The sequence below is a fragment of the Scardinius erythrophthalmus genome (assembly GCF_964197995.2).
Source record: "Scardinius erythrophthalmus genome assembly, chromosome: 18".
NCBI lineage: Eukaryota > Metazoa > Chordata > Actinopteri > Cypriniformes > Leuciscidae > Scardinius > Scardinius erythrophthalmus.
The window spans coordinates 36,605,521-36,621,980 of record NC_138238.1 but is presented as its reverse complement, the minus strand read 5'-3'; the positions used below and the strand labels follow the sequence as shown (position 1 = coordinate 36,621,980).

The following is a 16,460-nucleotide window of genomic DNA, read 5'->3' as shown; positions in this document are numbered from 1 at the left end:
AACTCGGCGTGTTTCTTTAAGCCTGCTGACGACCCCATCCGAATGATGGCCAAAAATATACTGATGAGTTTAATGATGTTTTATTAACAAAGTTCGGGAGGAGCACGTTCAAATAATCAATCAATCAATCAATCAATCAATCAATCAATCAATCAATCAATCAACTCATCAAACAATTACCATGTCTACCCTATCAGCATGAGAGGAAGCATGTATATATATTCACTCTGTCAACTCACCTAACTTCCTTGACAGGTTTCAGCATCCCTCCACCACCCCGACTCCTCACTCTTGGCTTGTTCTTTCACAGCCAGGAATACGGGGGGAGTACTCTGGGTTCGGGCCGAATACCGAGCCCGGAGCCTCTCCTCGGACAGCACGCCAAATACGCATTTATTCTATCTGACTTATTTGTAAGTGTGAACTAGTGAAATAAAGTTTATTGCAGAGGTGGAAAGTAACGAATTACATTTACTCGTGTTACTGTAATTGAGTAGTTTTTTTGTGTATTCCTACTTTTTTAAGTAGTTTTTAAAATCTGTAATTTTACTTTTACTTAAGTATGTTTTGTTTAAAGTATTGTAATTCGCTACATTTTAAATCTTATCCCAGTAGCAGTTTTAACATTAAGTGACATGGCATCTGACGCACAGAAGCCAATGGCACATGTCACTGTGCATGTTGGCACATCCGGTGGCACATCCGGTCTTCATTGGCATGTGCCAGTGGATAGTGGCATGTGTCACTGACATTATTGGCATGTACCAGTGGTGGATAGTGGCATGTGTCACTGACATCGCGACACACTGACACTGACATGACACCTGACTGACACCGAGTCGCGGAACATGTCACCGTGTTGCGACACCTCCAGTACAGACTGACAGATTAATCGAACACCTATAGCATGCTGACGTAATTGTGACACAAAATCCTAAATAAATAGCCTAATTTTGTGATATTTAAAATATCAATTAAACGAATTAAAGTGCATTAATATTTTTTCAAACGTGTTATTTGTGTCACGTCTGTATTTGATTGGTACTAGAGCAAAATACCCGTGCAAAATCAGTTTTTGTGTGTGTTTTTAGTAATTGTTGGTTTGGTGTATTTGAGTGCTCATTGTTACAATTACACAGCAAACGTTCAGTGACATTTTTATTTGTGCATGGTAGAAAGCACAAAGTGAACTCCGAGAAAACGCTATTCTTGAGCAAACAGTTTGTGAATAGGCTACTACAAATGATACCCGTGAAAGAGACTGTGAACGCATTGAATAGGATATGTTTAGTTGGTGAATAGCATAGGCTACTATTACACAGTAGCAATAACGTTTAGCGCACCAGAATGAAATATAATCTTCAGAAGTAAACAGCATAGCTGACTTATAGATTCAGTTAACATCCACAAATGAATAAGCGTGTCGATTCAGGGAGCAGTGCAAAGTGCCCGTGCAAAATCAGTTTTTGTGTGTGTTTTTAGTAATTGTTGGTTTCTTGGTAAAGAAAACACATTTTTACTCCAATTAATCAAAATGGATTTATCACGTTTTGGAACCAAACTATAATATTCAGAAGTAAACAGTGTAGCTGACAGATTGTCAGAATGTTTATTTTTAAACCACAACCTTCTTGGGGCTTCTTTGACCGATACAACTCTCTAAAGTCAGAATGTTTATTTTTAAACCACAACCTTGTAAAAATGATATATTTAACGATATCTTTAGCATTTCTCATCCAAACAACGTCAAACTTGGCACTGCACTTACTCGTGACCGTAGCGAGACACCTGTCAAGTTTGAAATCCATCGGACTAACGGTTCGAGAGATATGTGGTTAACAGACACACAGACAGACAGACAGACATACAGACACACAGACAGACAGACGTTCCTGTAATTTATAGAGAGATGTGTCACTGAATGTTTTGTAATACCAGTGCTACTTTATGTTGTTTATCTCGCAAAGTCACAAACTGCCCATTCTAGGAAAGACACGAAATAAATCTATAATGGGTCACAACGAATACCGTATTAACAGTCGCGTCCGTTACTGTAAACCTTTATTTTTCTGTGATGCTGCACAGACGCACGCCAGTAGGTGTCAGTATAAGTGAGTGTAACACTGGCCAGTGCAAGATTCTCATCTGTGGCTTTTGATTGGACATATGAAGTAACAATTAATGTGTATGAATCTTAATTGATTTTAGGCTATTTAGAGCTGGTTTGGTTGCTGAGAGACGGAGATGGTAATTACGTTTTGTTTGATTTGTGATCATGCTGTGCCTATTCCATTCATTCGAGTATCATATTGTACAAGGCTTAAAGGCACACTATGCAAGATGTGTACCTTAATATAACAGCTTCAAAATTGTTTCGATGACGGCGCTGGCAAAACCAGCAATGCAAGTTTGAGAGGTGGCGCCCCAACAAATCTCACGAGAATCACAACTTGCTTTACGGCACGACATCACATACATCAACAACATATGAAGCAGCCTCTGTGGAAGACACTAGCACGCATTTCAGACGTGAATCATGGCATAGTCGACGAAGAAAGCGCGGTCGAAAGAGTGCAGAGACGGCTCTGCGTGAGTGGTATTTACGACAGTAACGTTAAATAGACTATGGAGACTCTAGGGGTCGCTGTTTGAGAAAAACGGAAACTACATAGTGTGCCTTTAAATCATTTAAATATGCATACAATAATATACAATATCATTTCGTAGAACATGTCTATGATGTAGCCTTGTTGCCAATTTGAGTTGATATTAGCCTACTCTTGCCAAGCTCGGATTTCTGAAAGATGCAAAATTCTGAAAGACGGATTTGCGCTCGTTTCATTTTTACTCTCACTCATTATTGCATAGAGATTTTAGATAAGGTAGGCTATTTAGCTTCGGGAACACCCCCTAATCTACTCCAGTAAAAAAAATTCTGGAGGATGACCCACCCACATTTTTTTGCTTCCGACGCCCATGATTGCTTCGTCATCTGAATGTGCGCTTTTGTTATCTATGGCTACAAGAGGTAAGTGTTTCTCTTTTATTATGACAGACTTGTTGATGTGCTCTGATAAAAAGCTCAAAAGTGCACATTCATTTCAGATGAATCCTGCGAAGACGGTCCGTCACTGATTATGGCCCCCCTGGAAACTTTTCCGTTGTGTCTTTGCAGTTTGCAGTTCGTTTCCCTATTTGCTCGTGCTGTGAATATTTGCAGCGTACGTGATGTGAAATCGACGAAGTTGTTTTCTGAATATGCAGTTGTTGTGGCGTTTGTATGTGTTTTCTGAATATGTTGTGGCGTTTGTATGTGTTGTGTATGTGTATGTGTTGTGACCCTTCTCGGCCGCCGTAGTAAACAACTGTCAACCCAACAAATGTGTTGGAGGCAATGTGGCACTGTGGATGCTAACCACACGCATGTTTTCTGGGACTGCATTGAGATAAAACCTTTCTGGACTTCTGTCCACCTTACTTTTTGCAAAGTACTGAAGTATTCTGTACCATTAAATTTTACAACAATGTATCTGGGCCTTTTGTCCAATGTAAAGAAAGATGATCAATATTTGGTTAAGATATTATTGTCGGCAGGGAGGAAAGCGATAACAAGAAGATGGCTCAAACCTGTGCCACCCAGCCATACTCAGTGGATGGACATTGTGCAGGAAATATTCGCCATGGAAAGAATGACCTTTATTCTAAGATTGAAAGAAGCTGAATTTAAAGAAAAATGGGACAAATGGATAGCATATAAAATAGCATTAGAAACTGTATAATCTGAATGGTTTTATTTTTTTATCACGACATCCGGTTGCTGTCTTATGTTTAATTGTTCATTTTATTTTATTTTTTGCATTTTGTAAACATACTCAAAACTGAGATCACCATGTTATTTGTTTTATCTGCCTAAAACAATAAAGATAAGAGTGAGAAAAAAAAAATCGTAATCGGCCTAGAAAATTGTAATCGGTAATTGTAATAGCCTAAACAGAGGCTTTACTCGCTTCAAACTAAAATTGTCACTGTTTCATTACATCACTGTTGGAAAACACTCTTATCAGAATAATTTTTCCTATCTTTATAAAGGCCATTTTCCCCATAATTTTATTAAATGTATGCTTCATCTTTCATTTCAAATTCTTAAATCTGATCAATAAATTCAATTAGAATAATAGGACACTATTTGGCTGTTACCAATCAAATTAAATCATTTACACTGAAAAATTACAACTGTATTAAATGAGATTATGAGATTGTTTAAAAAAAAAAAAAACTAATATACAAATAAAATATTTTGAAAAAAAGTATACTTTAAAACTAACCCGCCAGTAGGTGGCGGCAGGTGACTCTTAATTTTCGCTGCTGAAACAGAACAAAAACAGTGTAATTTTGTCTAAAATTTAAGTGACTTTTAATAAATTTAACTATTTGTTTATTGAACTGTTATAAAGTCAGTCACATTTTCAATCGTGATGGTATTCAGGAAAACAGCACACTTGATTGTGTGATGTTGCTTCACTGCATTTTAGTATATCTACTCAAGGGACAATACTATTATAGTATTAAAATAATAGACTAAAATAAATGGAGTTTTTCCATCTAAAGTATTTAAGGAGTTTTACCTCGACACTGATGCTTCTTACAGAAAAACCACCATAAGAGTCCAGCGGTGATCAGAACCTGAAGAGCCAGAGGGATGATCAGAGAAGAGCCTGAAAACACAGGAGAAATAATCAGAGAATATGATCACTTTGAGCTAATTATATTAGAGTTATAGCCCTTTGTTGGTTACAAATGTCTCTACTCAAACCAATACTTTCTCCATTTCTTTGTCCTTGATTCCAAACCGTTTTCTCTAGTATTTCCTTTTTTTTTTTTTTTTTTTTTTAAGGGGACCTATTATGCCCCTTTTCACAAGATGTAAAATAAGTCTCTGATGTCCCCAGTGTGTTTGTGAAGTTTTAGCTGAAAACAACCAACAGAGAACAGACCATTTTTTACAGCATGTTTAAATGGTCACTTTTGAGGCTCAGAAAAACTTGCTGTTTTAGTGTGTGCCCTTTATGCAAATGAGCTGCTGCTGCTGCACAACACAGGGGGCGGAGCCTCACGAGCTTGCGCTCAGAGCCAGGACAATCTCATCTCACGGAATGATGATAATATCAAAACAGAAACTCTCAGTAACGGTGTTCATTTCGACCCGGAGTCGGACAATAATGCCCACAGAGCCAAAGAATATATGCTGTATGGAGATGGAACAGGTATAGTTTGGTTTAATTACGGTTATAACCTATGTGTCATTGCTTGTAGGCTATCCTCTATAAAAGGAACACACCGACTTTTTGGGACTTTATCGTATTCACCGTATCCCCCAGAGTTAGATAAGTCCATACATACCCTTCTCATCTCCGTGCGTGCCGTAACTCTGTCTGACGCACCCACCGCTAGCCTAGCTTAGCACAAAGACTGGAGGTAAATGGCTCCAGCTAGCATACTACTCTCAATAAGTGACAAAATAACGCCAACATTTTCCTATTTACATGATGTGATTTGTATAGTCACAGCGTGTACAAATAACAAGGTCACACGAGACACAGCCGCCATCTTGGGTACGTATGGACTGATCTAACTCTGGGGGATATGGTGAATAAGGTCCCAAAAACTCGGCGTGTTTCTTTAAGCCTGCTGACGACCCCATCCGAATGATGGCCAAAAATATACTGATGAGTTTAATAAAGTTTATTGCAGAGGTGGAAAGTAACGAATTACATTTACTCGCGTTACTGTGATTGAGTAGTTTTTTTGTGGATTTCTACTTTTTTAAGTAGTTTTTAAAATCTGTAATTTTACTTTTACTTAAGTATGTTTTGTTTAAAGTATTGTAATTCGCTACATTTTAAATCTTATCCCAGTAGCAGTTTTAACATTAAGTGACATGGCATCTGACGCACAGAAGCCAATGGCACATGTCACTATGCGTGTTGGCACATCCGGTGGCACATCCGGTCTTCATTGGCATGTGCCAGTGGATAGTGGCATGTGTCACTGACATTATTGGCATGTACCAGTGGTGGATAGTGGCATGTGTCACTGACATTATTGGCATGTACCAGTGGTGGATAGTGGCATGTGTCACTGACATTATTGGCATGTACCAGTGGTGGATAGTGGCATGTGTCACTGACATTATTGGCATGTACCAGTGGTGGATAGTGGCATGTGTCACTGACATTATTGGCATGTACCAGTGGTGGATAGTGGCATGTGTCACTGACATCGCGACACACTGACACTGACATGACACCTGACTGACACCGAGTCGCGGAACATGTCACCGTGTTGCGACACCTCCAGTATGTACTTGTATGAAGTTGTATGAAGCCATTGCAATATTTTGCATTTATATATTTTTTGTATATATTTTATAGTTTTCACATTATTTGATATAATTGCATTGATTAGTTTGTTAAATTCACATACTTTATCTGTTTGATTATTGTCTTATATTTAATACAGTATATCTTCAGTTTAAACCAACCGCATGCTGTCCACTCAAGTGGACATCTGAAGATCTCTTTGAAAAATTTGTAAAAAAATAAAATAAAAATCAATTCTTGTTTTTCATGCCCTAAGAGCAATAAAAACACATAGGAAAAAAATCCTGACTGAGGGTATCATAATTCATGCATGAAAGGGTTAAGTAATTAAGTAATTCATTGTTAAGTAATGTTGTTGTAATCAAGATTGTTAATGGGACCTGTTAATGTAGTATGTACAGTATAAATTGCAAACGTACTGTATGCTTGTGTTGGACATGTGTATACAGGTTACCCAAGACAATTTAGAGGAGGTATAATACTGTGTATATAAAGGTGCATTAAGTCATGTTTATTTGAACAATATCTAACTTTATTTGAAGGTGTCATTGTTACAGTGCAATTATATATTTAAGTAAAGGAATTACACGCTGGAAACTACCAGAGAAGAACATTAAATAACGACCGCCTAGTCGAAATCTTCCTTTTACTGTCTATGGTCAAAATTCGGCACAACACATGATTCGGGCCATTGTTGTCCCACATATTTTTGGCTACCTGGGACTGTTATTTCTGCATATGTGAGTTTTGATTTGTATTAATGTTAACTTACCTGTCAAGTTCTCCGCAGGCGCGTCTGGGCTGCAGCTGGCGTTTCTCGCAGATAACACAGATGCGCAGGCCTAAAAGTTTTATATCTCGATAATCCGTTTGTAAACTATATTTCACTTACGTTAGTGTAATTGTCTGTAAACTGTGTGTTCAGTTTGCACTACACGCTCCCCGCCTGTGACATCATGAACAGAACTGGCATGTGACGTCACAGAACCGGTCAAGGTCGAAGCTGCTGCTAAAGCCTAGATCACACTACAGGATTTTAAGCCCGATTTGCAAATAACGGATGTGAATTATAGAAATGTGAGAGTGTGCTATGTTTATGCTAGGTTGAAGAGGTGTGTTTTTAATATAGATTTAAACTTAGGGATGGTAGGGTATTTATGGAATGGACCACCGAAAGGAAAATAGGGGAGGGTCATGTCTTTTTATTCTTTGTTGAGGGAGAGTCATCCATCCTTTTCTAGTCTAGGGGGAGGGTCACCCAACTTTATTCATGAAAACATTTTTTTTTTTAAAGTGTCTTGTTTGGTGCATAGTTTTCCATGTAGCTCCTCCAGTCTCGACCGCTGTGTGAGAATCGCGACACACCCCTTCCAAACTCCCAGAGTTATCCTTCCCATCCAGATCCAATGCAACCACATGTTTAACATTATTAATACTTAGACCTACACCACAAAACTAGTTAAAGGATAAATTATTTAAAATTGGGCATTTCCAGCGTTATGGACGTGACATTTGCAGTAAAAACTTTAAATATAAATTATCAGAAAATGCATTTAATAGGCTACCAATATAGGCTATTGAAACGTCTGTTTATTTATCCATACTCCCTTAATAAAATAGTCCAGACTATATATCAAAATATCAGTCTACACATGCGTTTTATATTTAATATGAGGGAAATATACATGCCGTGACACAAACAAAATGAAGTTCACATTAAAAATTACGAGTAACCTCTTTTTTTAATCATGTCAATTTGAATGGTTTAGTATGAATTGTATATGGTTTCAGCCTGGTTCAAGACCCACACTTTTTTATTTATTTATTCAATATTTTAATATTATGAGTTTGTAAATTAAATTTACTATAAATTAAATTTAAATTAAGTTTACTAAAAGGATATGTGACACTGAAGACTGGAGTAATGATGCTGAAAATTCAGCTTTGATCACATGGAATATATTATATTTTAAAGTATATTAAAATAGAAAACCATTATTTTAAATTGTAAAATTATTTCACAGTATTAGTTTTTTCTGTATTTTTGATCAAATAAATGCAGCCTTGATGAACATAAGAGACTTCGCTCAAAAACATAAACAATAGTAATGTTTCCTAACTTTTGACCAGTATTGTATGTATATACCCATATTTATGATAATATGGTTTAAATTAAAGTAGAAATGATCAATATATTTTACATTCAAAAACATATATTTTGTAAATTATTAATAATAATAATATTTAAATAAATTGTTATAGCGTCTCCAAATTTCACTCTCATGGTCAAAAGCCCAGTGAGGAGTGTTGTAGTTGTTGTTGTAAGTTCCCACATTCACCAGCTGGGGGCGCTTCACTGTTACGTGTTATGGCTAATTCACACTATCACCAGATCACCAGATAATTATACATTACATCTCAGATATTCCACGAATCCACAACCCGACAAACGAGAAAACCAACACTAACAGGCTTCTTTCAGTGTGAACAGAAGCTGCGTTTGTCTGAGCGTTTGACAGACACAGCAACTACTTTCCTGCAGGGCATGATGGGTAATTATGAAGCCACATGCGTCCCAATGTGCATACTATCCACCCTATCTGCCCTAAATAGTATTGACAATTACTAATGTCACATATATTTAGGATGATAGTATGCACATTGGGACGCAGGCTGTGAGCTTCTCACATTCAACAGCTGTGGATTATTATGAATTCATTGTAATAAGTAATTAGTCATTGACACTGGTGTAGAGTAACCCTTACCATAACTCTGGAAAGAACTGAGTTTTAATGACAGATTGTGTGAAAGGTTTCCCAGCCGTGATGTCAGCGACCTCAGCGGTTGTTCAAGTCCCGTGTGTGTGTGTTTTCTGACGGGATGGACACATAATTCAGGACAAGAGCGGCTCTGTAAAAATAAGCTGAGATCCCGCAGGTCCTGTAATGGATTCTGCATATGTTTCTCCTCTGGAAGCTGAGGAACTGAGAAGCTCAGAGATATTATTGATCGCTGTCTAGTCATAACAGTGTGTTGAGTGTGTGGTGATCAGCCAGCATAAAGACGAGGTGAAACCCTTGGAGAAACATATCAATTCATCTATCTATTTGAAAAAAAGAATAAAGTTTACATTTATAAACATCTTTCATCTTTATTGCAAACTTGAGGATAAGGCTGAAGATTGAATATGTACAGTACATAATTCAGTTATTGAAACAGGCATATCTGAAATTTGTAAAAGTTGTAATATCTTGTGACTGCAAGGCACCAAAAATAAAAACTTTTTTGTTGCAGTTGAGGTAAATGTGTAGCTGCCTTCAGCACTGTCTGGTGCTCAGAGTTTTACACACTTCTCTAGCAACGCTGCGTAAGTGTCAATGCTACAGAAAGACATTTTAAAAGAGTTTCTATTTAAAGTTTATTTCAAGCTCGTGAAGTGTGCTCAGTATAATGGTTTAAGAGTTAATACAGAATTCATTACGTAGTAATGTAATGAACAAAAAAAGACAAACAACTCATTCTTAGAGACAAAAATTAGTCAAACAATTTAGAGTTTGGGTCACATGATTTGTTTCTGAAGCTGTCACGCCACCTTGTGGAAATCCTCTGGAACTGCAGGAACTGAGCTTCGAGCTGTTGGCAAATAAAAAAGACTGAGTTAACTAAAGTTCATTTATCAGGCAGTATATTCAGTCATTTAAACTTTTTTGCATTCTTTTACCTTAAGACAATCATATATTAAAGTGGTCCTTTTATGCTTATCTACATGTTCAACATTCTTTAGTGTTTAATGTTGCTGTTTGAGCCTCAAAAATCTCTGCAAAGTTTCAAAGTTATTCTCTATATCAGTGTCAGTGTTTCTGAACTCCTGAAACGCCTCCATTGTAGTCTTGAGTTTCTTCCGGGAACGAACACGTCACAATATTCCTCATTTAAATAATTCATACGCAGAATAAAGGGGCGGGGCCTGGTTGAGTTAGTTAGTAGTGTGTTAAACTGGCAGTTATGGGAAGGGGCGGGGCATTTCCCAAACACACTCAAAGCGCTCGACCAATCACAACACACTGATCCAACCGACAATCAGAGCACAGTGTGCTTTTCAGAAGGAGGGGCTTCATAGAGACAGGAACTAAACAGTGATGCGTTGTTTCTCGTATAACGATCTAACTCGCTGATTAACTCTCATAGTGCGATGCAAAAGACTTTGTAAAAGGGCGTAATATGTCCTCTTTAACACAGCAATTCAGGACACTAGACCCAGAGATTTTTTCACGTTTTCTGCACTGATTCTGCTTGGAAATCTGTTATTCTACAGAATGGATTTTTTTTTAGCATCATTCAAATAGTTTGTATTCAAACTGACAGTATGACAGCATGATGATGGACACGAATCACTAATAAAAGATTGGCTTATTGACACTTGCCTTTTCATCCAGTCAAGTAAAGGAGCAATAGCAGGATCGGCATCATTGTAGGATTTCAAACACTCAGTCTGCTTCCTTTCTGTATTTGACAGGACCTTGAGACACAAACAAATGTTCTTTTAGTCAAATAAAAGACACTCTTCTAGTTGCTCTCTAAAAGTGCTGTGGTAATTCTGATAGTAAAGTCTGGCTGGCGCTCTAAAACATGTTTGGTCAAGGAGTGACTAGATTAAGAGATCCTTCACATGTTGACCTTGCTTTTACAAGTTCAGGATTATCCCTAGAATGCATTAAGAGCGTGTGTGTGTGTGTGTGTGTGTGTGTGTGTGTGTGTGTGTGTGTGTGTGTCTCTGCATTGCGTTTTAATGTACAAAAAATACAACAAAAAAAGAGGTTGAGGAAATTAAAGTGCAAGAACTAGTTACCTGATTTTCCCTGTCAAAGAATTTCAGTAAAGTCACAGAAATCAATTTGGCTGTATAGAAAAATTCTACTTTTACATCTACTCGTGCGAATCATTAACTTTCTTAAAGGAAAATCAGTCCAGCTCCACTCTGTTTTGAACTTTCTAACCCCTCTGAAGGATCCATCCTCTCCCATAATGCACCAGGATTCCTCTTTGACCTTCCCAGGAGAAGACCTTCATATCTTTCATGGATCAGCTGCAGGTCAGTTGGCCTATTTTCTCGGATATAGGTGGAAGTGTTCCTTAACAACATAAAACATGATACCAAGTTACTGTAAACACAACTCAGTGATGTTGACTTTACTCTGAATATTTTATTAAAAATACGTAAATATGACATTGCATAGGCTACACTACCGCTCAAAAGTTTGAAATCATCAGGATTTTTAATATTTTTAAAAAGAAGTCTCTTCTGCTCTCCAATGCTGCATTTATTTGATCAAAAACACAGTAAAAACAGTAATATTGTGAAATAACTGTTCTCTATTTGAATAGATCTTAAAATGTCATTTATTCCCGTAAAGCAAAGCTGAATTTCCAGCATCATTACTCCAGTCTTCAGTGATCAAATTTAATGTGTCCTTGCTGAATAAAAGTATGAGTTTCTTTTAAGAAAATAAATCTTACCTCAAACGGTTTCAACATTGATAATAATCAGAAATGTTTCTTGAGCATCAAATCATCATATTATACAGGGTTCCCACACCTCGGTTAACTTCAAATTCAAGGACCTTTCAAGGACTTTCCAGGTCCAATACCCTCAAATTCAAGGACTTAATGTGGGGACACATTTCAAGTGAGAGCAAGGTTACATCGTGGTTACATTGTTACAGTTTTTATGTGTCAAACACAAATATGCTTTTTCATGACAGAGATCTGATATTCTATTAGTCGTATTTCTGTCTTGCATAAAACTGAAGAATATTCAGTACATCCTACACTGTATTTTAAAATGATCTAATATTAACTTTTGCATGGATTTTTTAAAAAAGAGCTTAGTCTCATGTAACCAGCTTATTTTCCACTTAACGTAATGCGTAAATGTGCGTAACTAACGTAAATCAAGCAAGCTAGTATGCATAGGCCACGAACTGTTGGTGAAATAACACATTAGTGGAATAAACTTCTTGCACAAAATAAATTCAAGCACTTTCCTGTATCAATGTATGTTTATTTTCAAAAACTTTCCAGGGCCTCGACTTTTTTTCTTTTTTTTAAAAAATTCACAAACTTTCAAGGATTTCAAGGACCCGTGGGAACCCTGATTGAATGATTTCCGAAGGATCATGTGACACTGAAGACTGAAGTAATGATGCTGAAAATTCTGCTTTTCATCACAGGAATAAATGACATTTTAACATTTATTACAATAGAAAAAGTTCTTTAAAGTTCTTTTATAATAAGATTATAAAACTTCTTTATTATAAACTTCTTTTTAAAAACTTTTGACCTGTAGAGTGTGTGTGTGTGAGAGAGAGAGAGAGAGAGACAGAGAGAGAGAGAGAGAGAGAGAGAGAGTGTGTGTCTATATAATTATCACTAAACATATACAATGAAATAAAAAAGATCAGATGAAGTGTATAGTGGGTGTTGTGCGTTCTCTCCATACCTCGAGCAGGACGGCAGAGAACCAGCTGCACCTCTGAAGGAGAAATCCTCAAACACTGCAACACTTGCTGTAGGGTCAGAGTTCACAGGCCAAATATCAGTTTAATAGTAAATATGGTCTTGGCTGACATCACTTTGATTGCCCAGGAAGGAATAATTGGACTATAATCAACAAATCCTGGCCCTTCACATGGTTTACGTTAATATTCCCATCATGTCTGTAATGGTTAAAGACAAGCTCTTGTTACCTGATAGGACAAGCCCTTCAGCGGCTGCCGGTGTCGTGCCAAGGTACTTACCCCTGAAAGGAAGTGTATCCCCGGTCGCGGTAGCGCGCACGCAGTCAGCAATAAAGGAGCCGTGGATTGTTTGAGCAAAGTAAATTAATCTATAACACGTAAATTATTTAAGTTATCGTTTTACTATTGTTGTTTTATCGACGAGGTTTTGCAAAACCAGCTCTCACGTGGTAGCTACATCTATCACAATAAAGGCTTTTATTATATAGCTACGATCGATGCACTGATTTGACATTGGCATAAGTTACTGAAAAGCAAAGACGACCATATACCGTTTCACCCATAAAGCAACCAGCCTTTGGATATTAAATTGTTCTTAATCCCTCCCCCTTCCACGGTGAATTATTATCAAAACCATTTAATAATGCCCGCGCACTTAAATGGGGCATAGCCTAACGTACACAAAAAGCGAGTGTAGATCGATGACCTATCATTAAGTGCTTTATTGTGTGAATACTATACATCGTGTATAATAACAGCAGTGAATATGGACACGTTTCTTGTTTCCTGACAAAAGTTATAGTGGGATACAAATTTTTTCAGATCGTATTTTCGACCTGACAAAATATGTATCCCCCCGCAAAAAAAAAAAAAAAAAAATCAACAGATGATGGCTTATCGTTAAGTGCTTTATTGATGTAATAAATGTGATATCATCAGATTTTTCCATTTAAAACATGTTAAGTAGCCTATCCCCTCTCCATTATGTCCTATCAACGTCTCGACTTCCTGTGGCGCCCGAAGAAAGCAACATTCATATATGGCCAGAGAATGTCGTATAGACGGGCTCTGATATGGCATGTATTACTGTACTATCTTGCATTTTAAATGTTGTTTTAATTTTTTATATTGTGTATGTTTCATTTCTTAATTATTGTGCAATTCATATGTATGTCTGCACTATCATATATCTCTGTATGTGGAATCTTGTATATTTTACATATTAAAATACGTATAAAAAATTGTATTTTTAATGCATTTCAAATAAGCATGTTGGGAAATACAAATATTAAAAAAATACTATTTTAATTTCAAGTATATTTTTAATACATTTAATATACATTTTTTATAGCAGAAAGCCATTCCACCGAATGGTTGACATTTAATTCCCAAAAACATCATATGTATACAATTGCATGAAAATTAACTCTAAAATACATTTTATTATTAATCAAAATGTCCTGCATATTAAGTTAGTGGTTTGCAGGCCTATAAGTGTCCTGCACAAACAAACCATACATTTTTTTTTATAACATTTTACGTACCTCATCAATTATGCAAATTAGGTAAGATCGTGCAAGGCCTATAGGTTGCAAGTCTATTATCACCGTTTGATTTCGTTGGAGGAGAAATATTTAATTGGCTCATTTGATCTTTACGCTTGTCATTTTTCCTGAACTCAAACGCTGCAATGGATCCGAATAATTATGAGCAGATAGTTCGGTACAAATTGCAAGGGGAAGATCCAGCACTTTTCACTAAACGGGACAAACTTCTTCTTCGAAGAAAAGCTGCTGTCTACGAAGTTCAAGGTAAGATAATAAAAATCCTAACCCTTTATATGTTATCATTTAATCGAAAAATCTCAGCAGTCATATTGAGCATGCATGCTTTTACGACCTACACCGGTCAAATATAGGGTAGCCTATATACACCCCTTAAACAACTTTTTTTAGTTAATGATCTGTAAGACTGGGGCTTTATTGATGCTGCTCATTTGTTCAAGAAAATTTTTGACATTTGGGTATAAAATATAATTTTTTATTTCTACAATATATGGTGTGAAAACGTCTGAGTGCTGCTCTATTCTGGTTGAATGGTGGCTACTGCAGTTTAATTTTCCTATTGGAAGTGAGGGTGCCCTGTGAAGTAAGCAGGCACCAGCCCAGCCTTGCCTACAGAGAGACGCGGTCTCCAGTTTCAACCCCACCCCCACACACACTTTTCCCGCATTTTTTCAAATATTGCCAGTGGGTGGAGTCAGGCTCTGATCAGGGGTTTAGTTACCATTGACACTATCCAACATCATGGCACAGCTGTGCAGTACAATACACATGACATTTCCCACAATTAAGACATTATTACATTGTAATAAAGTATATGTTGTCCAGGTGATCTGGCTTATTAGATACAAAGACAAGTCTATTAATGAATGTGGGGAATAACACCCCATTACTTAGCATTAGATTTAGAAATTTATAAATAATCGATTAATATATTGATCCCAAGTTTTTTTTCTTTCAGTAATCTACAACTGTAAAACACTATCAAATATATTACATTACAAAGATGTGATATTATCTTTATGATATCCAGGTAAAGACTTATTAAAGTGTATGTGATCATATTTAAAATTTTTTTTTTTTTTAGGAGAAGTGCTATATTACTGGCGCTATAAAGGGACTGCCAAAAGTATAAAAACTAAAGTGGTCTGTGGGGCTGATGAGGCTAACAGTATTTTTGAAGATTTTCATGCCAGCCCTGCTGGGGCACATTGTGGCCAGACTAAAACTAGGGAAGCAATATCGAAGAGATATTACTGGCCAGGGATGTCAGTAGACATTAACAAGTGGGTAAGTCAGCACTACAATTATTTAATGATAAGGCTTGTTATTTCATAGTCAGTTTTATATAACTTTTTTCTATATTGTTCAAAATGATAATAATAAAAATGTTACCCTGGTATTTACAGTACTCATCTTCATTAATGAATTGTCATTTTTTCATATCATTTTATCATCAGGTTTCCCAATGCTCAGCTTGCCAGGCCAGTGGTGCATCGATTAAGCAACCAACACAGTACACTCCCATAAAGGTTAGTTCATCCAAATACTGATATGGTTCCAGTGTAAAAACTATTATTTTAAAATAAAATGTGTGCTTTATAAAAAAAAAGGTATAGAAAAGATGCTGAGTGCATTTATCACAAAATGAGTGCATTTATCACAAAATCTAAATCGGATAAAATCTCTCCATGTTAGAAACATTAAATCCAGCCCCGGATCCCGTCAAAAGATATCCGTTTGTCTGGTGTATATGCAACCCAGCAAACAGAAGAAGCAGGAGACAAAGTGACGATAATAAAAGTGCAGAGTTTATTTATTAATCTTAGTTGCATATGTTTAAAAATTTACAGTAGGCTACAATTACAACGAGCGTTTTTATACCAAGACAACTAAAATTTCTGTGACAATAATCACCTTAGGGACTCTAAATTATGGAATGAACTTGCGCTCTCAGGGAGGTTCAGCGAGAAGAGGAGGCGTGTTCAAGCGCGAACGTT

General features: G+C 36.7%; 1 long non-coding RNA gene across 1 annotated transcript; it reads right to left on the bottom strand.

The window, feature by feature from the left end:
* Window positions 1–9,508: 9,508 nt before the first annotated feature.
* Window positions 9,509–14,159, bottom strand: LOC308706924. The gene is made up of 4 exons (XR_014032098.1): window positions 12,880–14,159; window positions 11,378–11,512; window positions 10,805–10,899; window positions 9,509–10,013 (listed from the first exon to the last, which is right to left on the bottom strand). It is a non-coding gene; the product is annotated as an uncharacterized lncRNA (long non-coding RNA).
* Between the last annotated feature and the right edge of the window lie 2,301 nt (window positions 14,160–16,460).